The following is a 21,808-nucleotide window of genomic DNA, read 5'->3' on the forward strand; positions in this document are numbered from 1 at the left end:
TAACATTCCATGATTTCTGTGTTTCTCACTGAGTAAAGCAGTGAGCCCTAATTTAGGCCTAATTCAAAAACTGCTCACTTGCAAGATTATTTAAGGCTATGGATAGTCTTGCCATGGGCAATGGGTAAATTTACCCTTCTAAGTATATTAGGATATCTTTTTAGCTTAATGCTTTCCCCTATCTGCTTGTTCTGCACTAGGCAATTATCTAATTAGTTTGTCTTAAAGTTTTCATACATGAAAATACTGTGTTAGCATTTTACTCTTCTTTAAGTCCTTAAGGCTTATGTAACTCATAATAGAAGTATGTGGTATCGCTAGAATATTACCTTTGGTTTAGAATCTGCTTTAAAATGCATGAAACTTTCATTCAATTTCAGGTCAGGAAGATTCCCTGGAGAAGGAAGTGGCAACCCACTCCAGTATTCTTACCTGGAGAATCCTATGTACAGAGGAGCCTGGGGGGCTTCAGTCATGGGGTTGCAACAAGTCTGACGTGATTGAGTGACTAACACTTTCTGGGTTTGGAAGCAAAAGGTCGTGAAGTTCAATGTATAGAAATTGAATGGAAAGGATACATCTTTTTCTTGGCTGCAGGCCTGCTGCTAAATGTATTTGGAATTGTAATAAGCTTGCACCTGGCTTTTTAAAATGGTTTTCCTTTGGTTCATATGTAACCATACCCCTACTTTGACCGGATCATTTTTTCTCCCCATCTAGTAACATGGGGAGACGTCTAGCCTGCTTCTGCAAATACGCAATGCCCAGAATAATCTTTTACCAACTCTAGTTGTTTATATCAGCCAGGATGGACAAGGTAACAAATGACCTCAGAAGCTTAGAGTTCTACAATGACATACATTGATTTAGCCTTTGCCCTGTATGTGTTCTGTGAGTCAGCTGCCCTCTGTCCTTGCTCATCAGAGATCCAGGCTGACAGAACAGTCTTTCACTTGAACATGGGAGCATTTCCCATAGTCATTTCAGGCAGAGAAATGAGGGATGAACAGATTTTGGCTTCTAAAGCTTCTGCTCAGAAACTTGTGTCCTGTAGATTTACAGTTTACTGGCCAAAGGAAGTTATATGACCAACCCTGAATTTAAATAAGGTAGGAATGTAATATTTATCCACAGGGAAGGACAAGGCAAAAATGTTACCAACAATAGGTGAATATTCATTAAGCCTATCACACTTCTATGAAAACTGGGATCCACTGGCTTCAGCTGTGTCAGTGTTCAAGAAGGAAAGCAAGTAGCTTGAAACAATCCATGCTTAATATCCAAGAACTAATAGTTATTTTCATTCTTAAGGTAGGTTACTTGTTATTCTAAATATAGGCTCTTTGAGTTTTGAGATTGTATATTGTACTTATAGTGTGTAAATTAATACAAGGAAAAACTGAAGCTATGAGATAGTATTTTGGGTTAGTTAGCAGACAGATTCTGAAATATCCTCATAGCATCACAACCTTTCAAAGTTAGATCAGTATATTAGAAATCAATTATATCAACTCGGTTCAGTTCAGTTCAGTTGCTCAGTCATGTCCGACTCTTTGCAAGCCCATGAACTGCAGCACTCCAGGCCTCCCTGTCCATCACCAACTCCTGAAGTTTACTCAAACTCAGGTCCTTGGAGTCCATGATGTCATACAATTATCTCATCCCCTTCTCCTCCACCTTCAATCTTTCCCAGCATCAGGGTCTTTTCAGATGAGTTAGCTCTTCACATCAGGTGGCCAAAGTATTGGAGTTTCAGCTTCAGCATCAGTCCTTCCAATCATCATTCAGGACTGATTTCCTTTAGTACTGGCTGGTTGGATCTCCTTGCAGTCCAAGGGACTGTCAATAGACTTCTCCTAAAACCACAGTTCAAAAGCATCCATTCTTGAGTGCTCAGCTTTCATTATAGTCCAACTCTCATATCCATACATGACTACTGGAAAAACCATAGCTTTGACTAGATGGACCTTTGTTGGCAAAATAATGTCTCTGCTTTGTAATATGTTGTCTAGCTTGGTCATAACTTTTCTTTCAAGGAGTAAGGGTCTTTTAATTTCATGGATGCAGTCACCATCTGCAGTGATTTTGGAGACCCAAAACAGAAAGTCTCTCACTGTTTCCACTGTTTCACTATCTACTTGTCATGAAGTGATGGGACCAAATGCCATGATCTTAGTTTTCTGAATGTTGAGTTTAAAGCCAACTTTTTCATTCTCCTCTTTCACTTTCATCAAGTGGCTCTTCAGTTCTTCGCTTTCTGCCATAAGGGTGGTGTCATCTGCACATCTGAGGTTATTGATATTTCTCCCAGTAGTTACAATCCAGCTTGTACATCATTCAGCCCAGCATTTCTCATGATGTACGCTGCATATAAGTTAAATAAGCCGAGTGACGATATACAGCCTTGACATATTCCTTTCCTGATTTGGAACCAGTCTGTTGTTCCATGTCCAGTTCTAACTGTTGCTTCCTGACGTGCATACAGATTTCTCAGGAGACAGGTCAGATGGTCTGGTATTCCCATTTCTTGAAGAATTTTTCACAATTTGTTGTGATCCATACAGTCAAAGGCTTTGGCATAGGCAATAAAGCAGAAGTAGATGTTTTTTTCTGGAACTCTCTTGCTTTTTCAATGATCCAGTGGATGTTGGCAATTTGATCATTGTTTCCTCTGCCTTTTCTAAATCTAGCTTGAACATCTGGAAGTTCATGGTTCACGTACTGTTGAAGCCTGGCTTGGAGAATTTTGAGCATTACTTACTAGCATGTGAGATGAGTGCAATTGTGCAGTAGTTTGAGTATTCTTTGTCATTTCCTTTCATTGGGATTGGAATGAAAATTGACCTTTTCCAGTCCTGTGGCCACTGCTGAGTTTTCCAAATTTGCTGGCATATTGAGTGCAGCACTTTTACAACATTATCTTTTAAGATTTGAAATAGCTCACCTGGAATTCCATCATCTCCACTGGCTTTGTTCATAGTGGTGCTTCCTAAGGCCCAATTGACTTCTCATTCCAGGTATCTGGCTATAGGTGAGTGATCACACCATTGTGATTAATTATCTGGGTCATGAAGATCTTTTTTAATAGTTCTTCTGTGTATTCTTGCCACCTGTTCTTAATATCATCTGCTTCTGTTAGGTCCATACCATTTCTGTCCTTTATTGCGCCCATCTTTGCATGATATTTTCCCTTGGTATCTCTAATTGTCTTTAAGTGATCTCTAATCATTCCCTTTCTATTGTTTTCTTCTATTTCTTTGATTTGATCACTGAGGAAGGCCTTCTTATCTCTCCTTGCTATTCTTTGGAACTATGCATTCAAATGGATATACGTTTCCTTTTCTCCTTTGCCTTTCAGTTCTGTTCTTTTCTCAGCTATTTGTAAGGCCTCCTCAGACAATTGTGTTTTTGTATTTCTTTTTCTTGGGTATGGTCTTGATCACTGCCTCCTATATAGTGTCACAAACCTCCATCCTTAGTTCTTCAGGCACTCTGTTTATCATATCTAATCCCTTTAATCCATTTGTCACTTCCAGTGTATAATCATAAGGGATTTGATTTAGGTCATAACTGAATGGTCTGGTGGGTTTCCCTACTTTCTTCAATTTAAGTCTGCGTTTGGCAATAAGGGGTTCATGGTCTGAGCCACAGTCAGCCTTGCTTTTGCTGACTGTTTAGAGCTTCTCCATCTTTGGCTGCAAAGAATATATCAGTCTTATTTGGTATTGACCATCTGGTGATGTCCATGTGTAAAGTCTTCTCTTGTGTATTTGGAAGAGTGTGTTTGTGGAAGAGTGTGTTTGCTATGACCAGTTGGTTCTCTTCACAAAACTCTGTTAGCCTTTACCCTGCTTCATTCTGTACTCCAAGGCCAAATTTGCCTGTTACTCCAGGTATTTCTTGACTCCTGCTTTTGCATTCCAGTCCCCTATAATGAAAAGGACATCTGTTTTGTGTGTTAGTTCTAGAAGATTTTTAGATCTTCATAGAACCATTCAACTTAAGCTTCTTCAGCATTAGTGGTTGGGGCATAGAGTTGGATTTCTGTGATACTGAATGGTTTGCCTTGGAAATGAACAGAGATCATTCTGTCATTTTTGAGATTGCATCCAAGCACTGAATTTCAGACTCTTTTGTTGACTGTGATGACTATTCATTTCTTTTAAGGGATTCTTGCCCACAGTAGTAGATATAATGGTCATCTGAGTTAAATTCATCCATTTCTAGTCCATTTTAGTTTGCTGATTCCTAAAGTGTTTATTTTTGCCATCTCCTGTTTGACCACTTCCAATCTGCCTTGATTCAAGGACCTAACATTCTAGGTTCCTATGCAATATTGCTCTTTACGGCATGGAGTTTACTTCCATCGCCAATCATGTTCACAACTGGGTTTTGTTTTTTGCTCTTCTCCATCTCTTCATTCTTTCTGGAGTTATGTCTTCACTGATCTCCAGTAGCATATGGGGCACCCTCCGTTCTAGGGAGTTCATCTTTCAGTGTCCTTCCTATCTTTTTGCCTTTTCATACTGTTTATGGGGTTCTCAAAGCAAGAATACTGAAGTGGTTTGCCATTTCCTTCTCCAGTGGACCATGCTTTGTCAGAACTCTTCACCATGACCCATCCATCTTGTGTGGCCCTACATGGCATGACTCATAACTTCATTGAGTTAGACCAGGCTATGGTCCATGTGATTAGATTAGCTAGTTTTCTGTGATTATGGTTTTCAGTCTGTCTGCCATCTGATGGAGAAGGATAGGCAGCTTATCCTCCTGATGTTAGAGATGTTAGAGCAACCTTCCTGATGTTCGAGACTGACTGAAGGGGAAACTGGGTCTTGTTCTGATGTGTGGGGCCATGCTCAGCAGTCTTTAAGTCAGTTTTCTGTTGAAGGGCAGGCTATGTTCCCTCCCTGTTATTTGACCTGAGACCAACTATGGTGGAAGTAATGAAGTCCCATGCATGCACAACTACGCTCAGTTCCCCCAACCTTGCAGCAGGCCACCCCAACTCATGCTTATGCCAGAGACTCCTGGACACTCACAGGCAAGCATGGGTCAGTCTCCTGTGGGTCTCTCAGTTATATCAATATATTATAAATCAAATAGTATATCCTACCTATCCAATATTTGAATTCCACTTATATAAAACTCTGAACATTGATGGAATGCCCTGAAGCCCAAGTGTATATTTCACATGCCAATTTTTGATATATTATGCCACTTCTGATTGGATATTCTTATATCTGTGAAAAATATTCACCAGTGTTTCAGTTTGAACTGTTCAGTAAGCAAAGCCACAGATAAAATGCCAACATGTCCTTATTCTCCATGCTTGATATTTTTTCTTCTTTCCTGATGTCTTACTTTCTGCTAAAATGCATAGGTATATTTTGAAGTTCTCAGATGAAATACAAGGTATTTACCATCAAGAAAGTCTCTTAGGAGAAACTACATCTGTTCAACAGTCTTTAAAACAATGCTTGAACTTCTCAGCATTTTTAAAATTTCAAGCTAGCTTTGATGATAACATTCTAGGATGTGAAAATCCTTCCCAACAGGGTGGAGAGAAGCAGAGGAATCCAGTTAGTTGAAACTATAAGAAATAGATTTTTTTTTAAAAAAGAGAAACGCATTTGTAACACATGTCTTTTAAAAATGTTCTTTGTTCTCTTTTCATTCTAACTCCACCCATATTCTTTTAGAGAATGAAACGTAGATTTTAAAAGAAAATCATTCTTGAATAAATATATATTCCCTTTAATGAATTGTATTACACTTAAAAGCATTATATCTTTGTATAGCATGGGAGTTATAACTTCATCTTACATCTACAATAAAGCCTAGGCATGTCTAATAATAATCTTAGAAGAGAAAATCATACATAAATTTGAGCAATGGAATTTTACAGAGATGATCCTAGTGCAAAATTGAAGGAGAATGAATGCAAATCAATACAATGACACATTTCTTGAGAATAATTAAGCCCATAGGAAGATGACCTGTAAAAATTGCAGCTACCACATTTACCATTACAATACCTAAGTATAGTCACTCTCTGAATGCCTTTTGTAAGTTGGTGCTGTTTGCTGGGTAACTGTTTGCTCTCACAGTTAATCACCCTTTTCTTCCATTGTCCAATGACTAATTGATCAAAATGAGCAGGTATTTAGGTGTGGGAACTATGTCAGTGTCTCAGCAGTCATAGTTAGTTTGCTAAAACCCAGATATAAAAATAAATGTTTCTTGAAAGTCTAAATGCCTAGGGAGGCGATTTGACACTTGTTCCCTACTCCTGCACTGTGCCCTCTCTAGGGAGAGACTAAAACATGAGCCCTGTGATGCCTGAGGTCATTTTCCACCTATTCTATTTCAATCCAATTCTAACTCATCCCAAGTCAACATCTGTCTCATGATGGAGAAGTAATATTTGGAACCAGGCAAAAGCACTGAGCCACTAGGGCGTGATCACACATAGTAATTGTTTATTGAGGAATAGGTATTTAATAGGCAGAAGAGATATAAAATAATGATGACTGTGTCCTTACAGAGCACAAAATCTGTCTGAGAAGAGAGATTTTAATAGCTGATGCCAATATAAATAGGACACAGATAGGCCTGGGGGTGGTATTGTTGCAAAGAAGAAAAATAAAGTGTGATATACCGATGAGAAGCAGTAAGAAAGAACTTCTGGGGAAGTGAACACTTTAGCCAAATCTAGAAGGATAAGTACAACTTTGCCAGGGATCTGCCAGTCATGGTCAGGGACTGCCAAGAAACAAGATAGAGGGTGAAAGGGTAGAAATGAGACTGGCATTTTAATTTGTCACAGGATGAAAGTTTATTTTTTAAATATATATATATATTATTGAGATATAGTTGACTCACAGTGTTTCAGGTGCACAGCAAGGTGGTTTGTTTATACAAATACATGTATATTATTTTTGAAATTATTTTCCATCATAGGTTATTATAAGATATTGACTATAGTTCCCTTTGTTATATAGTAAACCTTTGTTGCATACCTATTTTTAATTAGAAATCTAGCATTCTAGTCTTATTAAGTCAAACAAGTGGAATCAAAATGTCATAATTCTAATTATGTAAAAATTCATGTTTTAAAAATGTATATTATACATATTTATATATGTACACAAAAGCTTTCCTACTACACTTTGTAAAGGCTTGAGAAAGAATAGCAAAAAAAGAGGGAGACATGTGAAAACATAAACTAAATGAAATGGGAGCACTGAATATGAAATAGAAAAAGCGAAACAAACTAAAGAAAAGTAAAAGATCATCATATGGTCCAGTTGTTTTTAACATGAGTGCTCATTAGAAATGTATCTGGAGCTCTGGAGAAAAAAAGCAATACCCTAAGCATTTGTATTTTTCAAAATATTTCAAGATAATTCTGATATGCTTCTGGATTTTAAAACGACAAGTTCTATTAGGTCTTAATTTTGGCGATAAAGAGTTCTATTATTTTTCTGTTGGCCAATCATGATACAATCGTATTAAGTGAGTAATAGTTGTATAGTCATGATAGTAAAAGATGTTATCAGTTGTCACAATCAATAGCAAGTCAAAAATAAGAGATAATTATACGTGCAAACCACATTGGGAACATGATTAAATTAACAATATAATTACATGCAATTTGAGCAGGTCAAGCAGAGTGATATGGTAAGTGGAAGTGCATACATGCAGGTTGTCATCCACCTGGCCACTCTGTGTCTTTTGATTGGTACATTTAAGCCATTTATGTTTAAGGCAATGATAAACTCAGCAGTGGCCACAGGACTGGAAAAGGTCAGTTTTCATTCCAATCCCAAAGAAAGGAAATGTCAAAGAATGCTCAAACTACTGCACAATTGCACTCATCTCACACGCTAGTAAAGTAATACTCAAACTTATCCAAGTCCGGCTTCAACAAACAATATGTGAACTGTGAAATTCCAGATGTTCAAGCTGGTTTTAGAAAAGGCAGAGGAAACATCAAATTGCCAACATCCGCTGGATCATCGAAAAAGCAAGAGAGTTCCAGAAAAACATCTATTTCTACCTTATTGACTATGCCAAAGCCTTTGACTGTGTGGATCAAAATAAAGTGTTTAAAATTCTGAAAGAGATGGGAATCTCAGACCACCTGACCTGCCTCTTGAGAAACCTGTATGCAGGTCAGGAAGCAACAGTTAGAACTGGACGTGAACAACAGACTGGTTCCAAATAGGAAAAGGAGTACATCAAGGCTGTATATTGTCACCCTGCTTATTTAACTTCTATGCAGAGTACCTCATGAAAAATGCTGGGCTGGAGGAAGCACAAGCTGGAATGAAGATTGCTGGGAGAAATATCAATAACCTCAGATATGCAGATAACACCACCCTTATGGCAGAAAGTGAAGAGGGACTAAAGAGCCTCTTGATGAAATTCAAAGAGGAGAGTGAAAAAGTTGGCTTAAAGCTCAACATTCAGAAAATGAAGATCATGGCATCTGGTCCCATCACTTCATGGGAAATAGATGGGGAAACAGTGGAAACAGTGTCAGACTTTATTTTTTGGGTCTCCAAAATCACTGCAGAGGGTGATTGCAGGCATGAAATTAAAAGATGTTTACTCCTTGGATGGAAAGTTATGACCAACCTAGATAGCATATGGAAAAGCAGAGACATTACTTTGCCAACAAAGGTCCATCTAGTCAAGCCTATGGTTTTTCCTGTGGTCATGTATGAATGTGAGAGTTGGACTGTGAAGAAGGCTGAGCGCTGAAGAATTGATGCTTTTGAACTGTGGTGTTGGAGAAGACTCTTGAGAGTCCCTTGGACTCCAAGGAGATCCAACCAGTCCATTCTAAAGGAGATCAGCCCTGGGTGTTTTTTGGAAGGAATGATGCTGAAGCTGAAACTCCAGTACTTTGGCCACCTCATTCGGAGAGTTGACTCATTGGAAAAGATTCTGATGCTGGCAGGAATTGGGGGCAGGAGGAAAAGGGGACGACCGAGGATGAGATTGCTGGATGGCATCACCCACTTGATTTACGTGACTTTGAGTGAACTCCGGGAGTTGGTGATGGACAGGGAGGCCTGGGGTGCTGTAATTCATGGGGTTGCAAAGAGTTGGACACAACTGATCAACTGAACTGAACTGATGTATGATCCTATTAACGTTTTCTTAATTTCTGGGGGTTTATTTTCTGTAAGATACTTCCCTGGTGGCTCAGACAGTAAAAGTGTCTGCCTACAATGTGGGAGACCCGGGTTCAGTCCCTGGGTCAGGAAGATTTCTTGGAGAAGGAAATGGCAATCCACTCCAGTATTCTTGCCTGGAAAATCACATGAACATAGGAACCTGGTAAGCTATAGTCCATGGGGTCGCAAAGAGTCAGACACGACTGAGTGACTTGACATTATTTTCTGTAGGTCTTTTCCTTTTGGTGTGTTTTCTCCCTAGAGAAATTCATTAGCATTTGTTGTAAAGCTGATTTGGTGGTCCTGAATTCTCTTAACTTTTACTTGTCTGGAAAGCTTTTGATTTCTCCACCAAATCTGAAAGAGTCCTGCTGTGTAGATTATTCTTGGCTATAGGTTCTTCTCTTTCATCACTTTAAATATATCATGCCATTCCCTTCCGGCTTGTAGAGTTTCTGCTGAAAAATCAGCTGATAGGCTGATGGGAGTTCCTGTGTATGTTATTTGTCACTTTTCCCTTGTTGCTTTTAATATTTTATCTCTGCCTTTAACTTGTCAGTTTGATTACTATGTGTCTGTGTGTTCCTCCTTGGGTTTATTCTGCCCGGGACTCTGTGCTTCTGTGACTCTGGACTTGGTTGACTATTTCCTTTCCCATGTTAGGGAAGTTTTCAGCTATTATCTCTTCAATTATTTTCTCAGGTCCTTTCTCTCTCTCTTCTCCTTCTGGGACCTCTATAATGCAAATGTTGGTGTGTTTAATGTTGCCCCAAGGTCTCTTAGGTTGTTTTCATTTCCTTTCAATCTCTTTTCTATATTCTGTTCTGTGGCAGTGATTTCCACCATTCTGTCCCCCAGGTCATTTATTTGTTCTTCTCCCTCAGTTATTCTGATGTTGATTCCTACTAGTGTATTATTCATCTCTGTTCTTTAGTTCTTATAGGTCTTTGGTAAACGTTTCTTAGGGGCTTCTTTGATAGCTCAATTGGTAAAGAATCCACCTGCAATGCAGGAGAACCTGGTTTATTTCCTGGATTGGGAAGATCTGCTGGAGAAGGGATAGGGTACCCACTCCAGGATTCTTGGGCTTCCCCTGTGGCTCAGCTGGTAAAGAATCTGCCTGCAACTTGGGAGACATGGGTTTGATTCCCAGGTTGGGAAGATGCCCTGGAGAAGGGAAAGGCTACCCACTCCAGTATTCTGGCCATGAGAATTCAATGGACTTATACAGTTCATTTCTTGGATCTTCTCAGTCTTTGCCTCCATTCTTTTCCTGAGATTCTGGATCATCTTTACTATCATTATTCTGAATTCTTTTTCTTTGTTTTTCTAGGGATTTATCTTGTCCCTTTGTTGCATAACGTTCAGCTTTTTCATCATGATTACCTTTCTGTAATATGATTTTTGTACAGCCAATATGAGGCTGTGCTGCTTCTTGCTCCTTCTGTCTGTCCTGTGATGACTGAGGGTAAGAAGCTTGGGTAAGATTCCTGATGGCGGGTGGGGGGGGGGGGGTGGTCCTGGCAATGGGAAAAACTGGGTCTTGCTCAGGTGGGTAGAGCCTTGCTCAGTTCAGTTCAGTTCAGTTGCTCAGTGGCGTCTGACTCTTTGCGACCCCATATATTGAAGCACACCAGGCTTCCTTGTCCATCACCGACTCCTGGAGCTTACTCAAACTCATGTCCATCATGTTGGTGAGGCCATCCAACCATCTTGTCCTCTGTCATCCCCTTCTCCTCCCACCTTCAGTCTTTCCTAGCATCAGGGTCTTTTTAAATGAGTCAGTTCTTAACACCAGGTGGCCAAAGTATTGGAGCTTCAGCTTCAGCATCAGTCCTTCCAGTGAATATTCAGGACTGATTTTCTTTAGGATTGACTGGTTGGATCTCCTTGCAGTCCAAGGGACTCTCGAGAGTCTTGTCTAACACCACAGTTCAAAAGCATCATTCTTCAGTGCTCAGCTTTCTTTATAGTCCAACTCTCACATCAATACATGACTACTGGAAAAATCATAGCTTTGACTAGACGGACTTTTGCTGGCAAAGTAATGTCTCTGCTTTTCAATATGCTATCTAGGTTGTTCATTGCTTTTCTTCCAAGGAGCAAGTATCTTTTAATATCATGGTTGCAGTCACCATCCACGGTGATTTTGGAACCCAAGAAAAAATAAAGTTGGTCACTATTTCCACTGTTTCACCATCTGTTTGTCATGAAGTGAGGGGACCAGAGGCCATGATCTTCGTTTTCTGAATGTTGAGCTTTAAGCCAACTTTTTCACTCTCCACTTTCACTTTCATCAAGAGGCTTTTTAGTTCTTCTTCACTTTCTGCCGTAAGGGTGGTGTCATCTGCATATCTGAGGTTATTGATATTTCTCCCGGCAATCTTCATTCCAGCTTATGCTTCATCCAGTTTGGCATTTTGCATGATGTACACTACATATAAATTCAATAAGCAGGGTGACAATGTACAGCCTTGATGTACTCCTTTTCCTATTTGGAACCAGTCTGTGGTTCCATGTCCAATTCTAACTTTTGCTTCTTGACCTGTATACAGATTTCTCAGGAGGCAGGTCAGGTGGTCTGATGTTCCCATCTCTTGAAGAATTTTCCAGTTTGTTTTGATCCACACAGTCAAAAAGCTTTAGCATAGTGAATAAAGCAGAAGTAGATGTTTTTCTGGAACTCTCTTGCTTTTTCGATGATCCAGCAGATGTTGGCAATTTGATCTCTGTTTCATCTGCCTTTTCTTAAACCAGCTTGAACATCTGGAAGTTCAAGGTTCATGTATTGCTAAAGCCTGACTTGGAGAATTTTAAGCATTACTTTACTAGCATGTGAGAAGAGTGCAATTGTGCGGTAGTTTGAGCATTCTTTGGCATTGCCTTTCTTTGGGATTGGAATGAAAACTGACCTTTCCCAGTCCTGTGGCCACTGCTGAGTTTTCCAAATTTGCTGGTATATTGAGAGCAGCACTTTCACAGCATCATCTTTTAGGATTTGAAATAGCTCACCTGGAATTCCATCATCTCCACTAGCTTTGTTTATAGTGATGCTTTCTAAGGCCCACTTGACTTCACATTCCAGGATGTCTGGTTCTAGGTGAATGATAATACCATTGTGGCTAGGTTTTGCTCAGTAAAGCTTTAATCCAATTATCTCCTGGTTGGTGGGGTTATGCTCTCTCCCTGGTAGTTTTTTTGCCTGAGGCAATCCAGCCCTGGGATCTACAGGCTCTATGATAGGGTTAATGACCAACTCCTAGATAATTTATGCCATGAGTGACTTTCCAGTGCCCCATCCCTGCAGTGAGCTCCTGCTGACCCATGCTTCCACAGTAGACCCTCTAGCACTAGCAGTTAGTTTTGATTCAGTCTCCTGTGGGGGTCACTGCTCCTTTATTCTGGGTCTTGGTGCATGCAATATTTTGTTTGTACCCTCCAAGACTTAGATCTGTTTCCTCCAGTCCTCTGACAGTCTTATAATCAAATCACTAGCTCTTAAGGCCAGATTCCCTAGGGATTCCCAGTCCCTTTGTCAGATCTGCAGTCTGGGAAGACTGATGTGTGGTTCAGAACCTCCATAACAGTGGAAGAGCTTCTTTGATATTTTTTTTCTCCTGTGCATGGGTCACCCATGCAGTGGATATAGGATTTGATTTAATCCTGATTGTGCCCCTCCTACCATCCTCCTGCAGCTTCTTCTTTGTCTTTGGATGTGGGGTATCTTTCTTTGGTGGGTTCCAGCATCCTCCTGTCAATGGTTGTTCAACATCTAGTTGCAATTTTGGTGCTCTCGTAGGAGGAGATGAGCACATATCCTTCCACTCCACCATCTTGAAGCAAAACTGAATGTTTATTTTTAATGTTAATAATACTGCATTTTGCCTTAAGAAGTTACTTTAAAATAGGAGTGGGGGAGAAATATGGCTAGATTTTCATTTTAAGCAAAATGAGCCTAGAGCAGAGGAGCAGATTGCAATCATCAGGGATCTATCACTTTATTATCTCGTCTTTTCTTTGTTATGACTTTCATCTTGGAGAGTTTTCCCCCGGTTGGTGATAATGATGACTACCAACACATACATGTACACACCAATGGCATCAGAATTTTATCATACCAGATTAGCCTATGAGAGAAAGAATAATGTTTTTTCCCAATGTCACAGAAAAAAGAAATGGATGGATCAATGGATGGATGGGAACTTTATAGTTCTGACTTGTGTCATGTGCATGATTCTGTACTAGTCACTGCAGTCAAAGGGGATAAAATTGGACTGAAATGTACTGGTTTACCAGGCCTGGGGCTTTTGTCTTCTTCTTGTTCAGTGCTAGCCTTTATGGTGTATAAGGTAACATTTCTGGATTCTTCTTAATTTCATCATACCCCCAGGGATAATGGAAGAAGAGAGATCAAAATGGATGCATAACAGTGGCAACAATATGCCTGTTTGCTATCGTACAATTTATAATTCTGTTAATTATAATAATGGGTCAGTTCTAGGCCTAACCCTGCTTGTGTTTGTTTGCGAGAGAAATTGCACGGTTAAGAGTGCCCTTGACATTTTCCTAGTGGATAATTAGACTCCATTCATAGTATGGTTTCTTGCAATGGGTTAAGCATTGCCCTAGGAAGACTGATGGCTTAAATTTAATTATTAGATTCTGAAATACAAAGTAAAAGTGTTTTCTAAAAATTCTCCTAAATGTTACACATCTCCGGAATATAAATAAGCAAACAAAATTGAACTATTGTTTAATGTAACCAACCACTGTGAGTACAGGAAGCAATAATAGCTGAAGTGCCTAAGTCCCTAATGATGGTCATCTATAGCTTTCTTTCAATAGTTCAATATCAATACATGGATGTGTGCTTCTATGTTGAATTTCTGACTCAGGAAACTTTTGTTATAAATGTTGACTATGGAAAACAAATGACAACTTCCCTGGTGGCTCAGTGGTAAAGAATCCACCTGCCAATGTAGGAGACTCGGGTTCGATCCTTTGGTCAGGAAGATCCCTGGAGAAGGAAACAGCAACCCACTCCAATATTCTTACTTGGGATATCCCCTGGAAGGAGGATCCTGGCAGGTTATAGTCCATGGTGCTTACAGAGAGTCAGATATGACTAAGCAATGAAACAAAAATAAACCAAACAAGATGGAATACAGATACATGTTTAAATATTTTGGGAGGAAAGATGTGTGTGCAATAGTTCCCAGACTCAATCAAAGCTCTGGTAAATCACCCAGGAAGTTTTAAAATCTCACAGTAGCTGAATAGCTATATGGTGTTGGACAAGTAATTTGACTTTTTGATGTATAACACGTAAGAAGCTTTATATGCCTCACCTGGAGCCATACCTGATAAGATGGCAGGCTGATTGCCAAGGACAGAGCACCATTGGAGGTGAGTAGAAATGAAGCAGTCTTCAAGGGATAGAATTTGCTATTCAAGACCCACAGAGATGTTATGGGGAGGGAGGTGGGAGGGGGGTTCATGTTTGGGAACACATGTAAGAATTAAAGATTTTAAAAATTAAAAAAAAAATAGAAACAAATGAAAAAAAAATAAAATAAAATTTAAAAAAAATAAAAAAAGAAAGAAAGCATGACTGAAACTCTGAAGCCAGGGTCAGAATAACATATTAGTGATTGATGGTGATGTCTTCTTTATAGGGTTAGAAACTGCAACACTTATAAATCTTGGTTAGAGAATGGTACTCAAGAGTTGCCAGAGGAGATCTGAAAGCCTCCATAGGATCTAGAGCAGAAAACTCACTCTTGACTCTTTCTGGCCACTGTCCACAATAATTACTGATATAAAGCATTTTAGAATGAGAACAGTTGCCAAATACATAGGTATTAGTGATGTGTAGCCAAACATGAGCTTAAGAATAACTTAGTGGAAAGAAAGTAGAGAAAAAACAAATACATTTTTTTCAAGAATTTCCATTATGAAAAGAGGAAGAATTTTGGAGTAGAGGATTGAGGAGAATACAGAGTCTGGTAAACATTTGTTTAGAAAATTCATGAAACCCATCTTCATACCAAAAAGGTTGAAACAATGAAGAGGGAAATGTTAGTCCGCCAAAAGAAAGGAGATTATGAATCATGTTATAAGACTTGTAGTCATGGATAAAAACAGGTATAGGTATATATGCTTTGAAATAGGAGAAAAATAATTATTCATACATATAAAACATAGGAAAAAATTAAGTAAAAGGAAAGAAGACTATTTTCAGAAAGAGAAAGAAAGATTAGAGTAATTAACAAAAGATATGTAAAACCTTTACCATAAAATTTAAGCATCAAGTAGGGTTATAAAACTATAAGGCTAGTATTTTATTTTCTTAACTGATGGAGTGATTTTAGATTTGTATATATAAAATAAAAAAAAAATTAGTTGAAGGATTAGAAAGAATGTTGACAAAGTATAAAGTACTATGCAAAAGTTAGTTTCATTTATTTATTGTTGATTGTTATAAACATTGATATTAGTTTTCCATGTTCACTTACCAACATGTACGGTGTAAGTGAACATCATTTTAACCTCAACAGAATTTACACTGAAGACCTAAACATATTTAATTGTGATTGCACATATAATATACATAAGTGTGCTGTGTGCTTAGTTGCTCTGCTGGTGCTGCTGCTGCTAAGTCTCTTCAGTCGTGTCCGACTCTGTGCAATCCCATAGATGGCAACCCACCAGGCTCCCCCGTCCCTGGGATTCTCCTGGCAAGAACACCAGAGTGGGTTGCCATTTCCTTCTCCAATGCATGAAAGTGAAAAGTGAAAGTGAAGTCGCTCAGTCGTGTCCGACTCTTCGTGACCCCATGGACTGCAGCCTACCAGGCTCCTCTATCCGTGGGATTTTCCAGGCAAAAGTACTGGAGTGGGGTGCCATTGTCGCTCAGTCATACCCAACTCTTTTGTGACGCCATGGAATGTAGTCCCCTGTAGGCTCCTCTGTCCATTGGAATTCTCCAGGCAAGAATACTGGAGTGGGTAGCTATGCCCTCCTCCAGGGGATCTACTGAACCCAGGGATCGAACCCAGGGATCAAACCCAGGTCTCCCACACTGCAGGCAGATTCTTTACCATCTGGGCCACCAGGGAAGCCATATAATATTCAAATAGTGTTCTTATATAATGCATACCATGCCTCTTTCTGTGCTGATTTTAGAGAACTAATCTTTAAATGATTAAAATTTGTGCTTTGTTTGGGAATTGCATGCTGAAAGCAAACTAGGAATGGAGACAGAAATAGTTTGTATGCATAAAGTTCCAAGTAACCTTGTAAACATAGTTCAACACATTGTTTTTACCCAAAGAAGTGACTGGAGAGTGATTTTGAATTATTTATGCTAACCATCTGTTCCTTGAATATCATATCTTCCAGAACAGACAAATCTCACGGCCTTCAGACTTTAGCTACTACTACCCCTAGATGAGCAGCTGTTTTCTTATCAAAAATCCATACTGAAGCTGTTCATCCTAAATTGGTGAATTTCATTAGTATCTCCAGGGTTCCAGCTGAATTTATCTATATAAACAGCATCCTCCTTAAAACCAGGTGCTTAAGTGGCTTATCCCAGTTCTATCATTTTAACAATAGTACTTAGAAAAAAAGAGAAAAACATTTTGTATTTTCTACTAAAAATAATATGATTGCTTTCATTTACTACTGCTTTTTCTTATGAAAACAGTGCACAGTTGTCAACATATGGTAATGTTATGGTATTACTTTAATCAAAGAGTGGGCTCCATCCAAAATGTTTTGAATGGAATTAACATTTTTACAATAGTCTAATTATTGCAACTTTTAAAAGATACACTTAAAATGATTTCTGATAAACTCTAGTAATGTTTTAGGGCTGCTATAGCAAATTGCCATACTTGGTGCCTTAAAAGTATAGAAATTGGGACTGCCCTGGTGGTCCAGTGGTTGAGATTTGGCCTTCCAATGCAGGGAAGGTGGGTGTTCCATCCCTGATTGGGGAGACAAGATCACACATGCCTTGCAGCCAAAAAGTCAAAAGATGAAACAAAAACAATATTGTAACAATCAAGACTTTTAAAATAATCTGCATTAAAAAAAAGAAAAAGCATAGAAATTAATTCTGTCACAGTTCCGGAAGCCAGAGTGCCAAAGTCAGGTGTCAGTAAGACCATACTACCTCTGGGTGCTCTGGGGGAGGATACCTCCTGCTTCTCCTGGATTCGGATTGACTATGCCAGTCTCTGTACTGTGGTCTTGTTCTTTCTTCTCCTGCTCTCCTTAGTGTGTTTAATCTCCTTCTGCCTCTCCATCAGAATAACACTGAAGATGGCATTGAGAACACACACCAATAATCCAGGTTAACCAGTATGTGTATATATATATATATATATATATATATATATATATATATATATATATATTTGGTATGTTTGTTTGAACAATATGGTCTTTCTCCTTTTTAGGAAAATGAGTCATTTATTTATTTTTACTTTGTTTTTCACTGCACTGAGTCTTTGTCACAACACAGGGGACTTTTCGCTGCATTGTGCAGGCTTTCTCTCACAGCTACACCCAGGTTTCTCTGCTGGCAATGCATGAGATCTAGAGCCTGTGGGCTCAGTACTTGTGGCACACAGGCTCTAGAGCTCTTGTTATCAAAGAAACAAATTGCAACAGGCAAATTAAAAAGGCAAGGGCAATTTTATCCAAAAACTATTACAATAGGAGAGAAGAGGGACCTCAATTCTGCTTCGAATTGAGGAGAATTTTTAAATACTGGCATGAGCTGGTGGAAAAGTAGTGGGGGACAAGTAGGGGAGAGGTTTAGTCAATGTCAATCGGCCATCTGTGTTTGCTACTGGGTTAGAGGTAGGTTTCTGCCCTACCACAGAGAATGAGTGTGAGGGACTCTATCTTTCTCAATGGTTATATTTCAAAGGGTCCTTGAGAAAGACATCCCTGAGCTGTAAAACTGTCCAGAGGCTGTGATAAGATTTACATCTCAAAGGATCAGAGACAGAATTTACAATTGCAGTTTTTCTAAAGTAAATGTTCTAAGCAACATGAGGTCAGGGCTGCCTTAGTCCATTTGGGCTGCTATAACAAATATATCACAAACTGGGTGGCTTGTGAACAAAAGAAGTTTATTTCTCATAGTTCTGGAGGCTAAGAAGTCCCAGATCAAGGTACCAACAGATTTGGTGTTTGGTGAGGGCCTGCTCTCTCATTTTTCCAACTACCAAAATAATCATCAAATATGATCACCAGAATACTAAATAAGCTTGCTAACTCTTAGTCAGAGTTCTTAAAATCTCTTGCTAACAGATACTTGAATGTGTAAAAGTGCCATCTAAACTTTCATAACACACTTTGAATCAGCTACTTTATATCTTATGAGACTAAATTACAGACATTTCTGCTTGGGTCTCAATATGTTGCCTCTTGCATCTTTTCAAATATTCTTTTACTCTCTTTTCAAGATACTGTTGTATATTCCCAAATTTATTTTATAACTCATCCTCATTTCCTCCATATTGCTACTTTTCTTCAAAGGAAGCCCATTAAGTCATCTCAGGTCAATTATAAATCAGCCCACTCAGGGTTTCCAGGAGGAGTACAGAGATGAACAAATTAAAAGCCATTTAAACATAAAGCATGTTAATGCTGAGAGCTTTGGGGTTATCATGGACTCATTCATCTTTACTTTCTGTACAAATATTATAAAATTGACTTTAGAGTCAAACAGATATTTTTTGAGGGACACAAAGTGTGGTTTATATTCACCAAATGAAAAAAAAATTAAAAATTAAAGTAAAATACAAAGCAACAAGCTTCAGAATTATCATAGCAGAATATTGAAAATCTTGGCTTTCAACTGTTACAATCATCTTGCTCCCATTCTTCCTTACATGAGCCAAAACTGAGACCCTTTTACTCAGACTAGTTTCTGGAAATGCACTTGATTTATTTGTCTTTACTTCATTTTTAAGAATGTTATCATGTAGAAAATCCACTACTGATTCCACTTCTTTTCCTTGTCTGTAGGTATATGTTTCTAAGGGTCTTACAAAACCTCCTGCAAAGTTAATATTTCTCGTTATTGAAAACCTTTCCTTCCTTTCAGAAGGTGATGCTAATACTAATTGGAATCTTTTAGAGCAGACTAACACCACTTCCTAACAAAGGAAACCTTCCTGCAGACTATTATCAAATGGAACTATTTAGTTGGTAGATGCTGATGCAAAAAACACATACCAAATGGAATAACTGCTCACTTTTCAACTAAATCTTATTTAAGGAACATCACTTGAATGTTTCTCATCTAAGTAATAGCATTTTAATGTTCTTTCATGAGTCAGTATACTAATCGACACTATATAGATTTCTTTTAAAGAGTGAGACTGATCTGTTCTAAAACTATTATTTGAAATCAACCCTGAAGCTTAGCAGCATAAGGATTATTTCCATTTAAATTTTGCTTTAAATATCTTTTAATATGCTGAAGCCTTTTTATGCAAAAAGAAAAGTGCTTTTTTTTGTTTGTTTCCTGTGAAATTTTGAATAGTTGGTCAAGTAATAAGAGCATTCAAGGATCACATTTTTGAAGCTCAGCTTTAGTATAGTTTGTGACAATTGTTTGTAACTTAGTGAAAATTAAGTCAGCTGGAGTAACAAAAGTTTTTTTTTTTGTTTTTTTTTGTCTTAAATCTTGAAATTTGACAAATCTTGACTGGACCATTTTATTTAACTAAGACAATACATATACTTATATCTCTAAATCTGTTGAGTTTTCCTTTCCACCCTTAAATAGTGTATTTAGCATGAATATAAACCCCTTATGATTATACAGGGGAAGTGAGAAATAGATTTAAGGGACTAGATCTGATAGATAGAGTACCTGAAGAACTATGGACTGAGATTTGTGACATTGTACAGGAAACAGGGACCAAGACCATCCCCATGGAAAAGAAATGCAAAAAAAGCAAAATGGCTGTCTGGGGAGGCCTTACAAATAGCGGTGAAAAGAAGAGAAGTGAAAAGCAAAGGAGAAAAGGAAAGATATAAGCATCTGAATGCAGAGTTCCAAAGAATAGCAAGGACAGATAAGAAAGCCTTCCTTAGCGATCAATGCAAAGAAACAGAGGAAAACAACAGAATGGGAAAGACTAGAGATCTCTTCAAGAAAATTAGAGATACCAAGGGAACATTTCATGCAAAGATAGGCTCAATAAAGGACAGAAATGGTATGGACCTAAGAGAAGCAGAAAATATTAAGAAAAGGTGGCAAGAATACACAGAACTGTACAAAAAAGATCTTCATGACCTAGATAATCATAATGGTGTGATTACTCACCTAGAGCCAGACATCCTGGAAGGTGAAGTCAAGTGGGCCTTTGAAAGCATCACTACGAACAAAGCTAGTGGAGGTGACGGAATTTCAATTGAGCTATTTCAAATCCTGAAAGACGATGCTTGTCCCAGCAAATTTGGAAAACTCAGCAGTGCCCACAGGACTGGAAAAGGTCAGTTTTCATTCCAATCCCAAAGAAAGGCACTGCCAAAATTGCTCAAACTACCACAAAATTGTACTCATCTCACATGCTAGTAAAGTAATGCTCAAATTTCTCCAAGCCAGGCTCCAACAATACGTGAACTTTGAACTTCCAGATATTCAGGTTGGTTTTAGGAAAGGCAGAGGAAACAGAGATCAAATTGCCAACATCCACTAGATCATCAAAAAAGCAAGAGAGTTCCAGAGAAACATCTATTTCTGCTTTATTGACTATGTCAAAGCCTTTGACTGTGTTGATTACTATAAACTGTGGAAAATTTTGAAAAGATTGATATACCAGACCACCTGACCTGCCTCTTGAGAAACCTATATGCAGGTTAGGAAGCAATAGTTAGAACTGGACATGAACAACAGACTGGTTCCAGATAGGAAAAGCAGTACGTCAAGGCTGTATATTGTCACCCTGCTTATTGAACTTCTATGCAGAGTACATCATGAGAAACGCTGTGCTGGAAGAAGCACAAGGTGGAATCAAGATTGCCAGGAGAAATATCAATAACCTCAGATATGCAGATGACACCACCCTTATGGCAGAAAGTGAAGAGGAACTAAAGAACCTCTTGACGAATGTGAAAGAAGAGAGTGAAAAAGTTGGCTTAAAGCTCAACATTCAGAAAACTAAGGTCATGGCATCTGGTCCCATCACTTCATGGGAAATAGATGGGGAAACAGGGGAAACAGTGTCAGATTTTTTTTTTTTTTTTTGCGGGGGAGGTGCTCGAAAATCACTGCAGATGGTGACTGCAGCCATGAAATTAAAAGATGCTTATTCCTTAGAAGGAAAGTTATGACCAACCTAGATAGCATATTACAAAGCAGAGACATTACTTTGCCAACAAATGTCCATTTAGTCAAACCTATCGTTTTTCCAGTGGTCATGTATGGATGTGAAAGTTGGACTGTGAAGAAAGCTGAGCACCGAAGAATTGATGCTTTTAAACTGTGGTGTTAGAGAAAACGCTTGTGAGTCCCTTGGACTGAAAGGAGATCCAACCAGTCCATTCTAAAGGAGATCAGTCCTGAGTGTTCTTTGGAAGGACTGATG

General features: G+C 38.6%; 1 protein-coding gene across 3 annotated transcripts in view; it reads left to right on the top strand.

The window, feature by feature from the left end:
• The window catches only part of BRINP3 (BMP/retinoic acid inducible neural specific 3), a 492,323-nt gene that overhangs the window by 346,157 nt on the left and 124,358 nt on the right, over nt 1-21,808 (top strand). The gene's annotated exons all lie outside the window — the stretch shown is intronic.

This window comes from Ovis canadensis, chromosome 12 (genome assembly GCF_042477335.2).
Source record: "Ovis canadensis isolate MfBH-ARS-UI-01 breed Bighorn chromosome 12, ARS-UI_OviCan_v2, whole genome shotgun sequence".
Classification (NCBI taxonomy): Eukaryota; Metazoa; Chordata; class Mammalia; order Artiodactyla; family Bovidae; genus Ovis; species Ovis canadensis.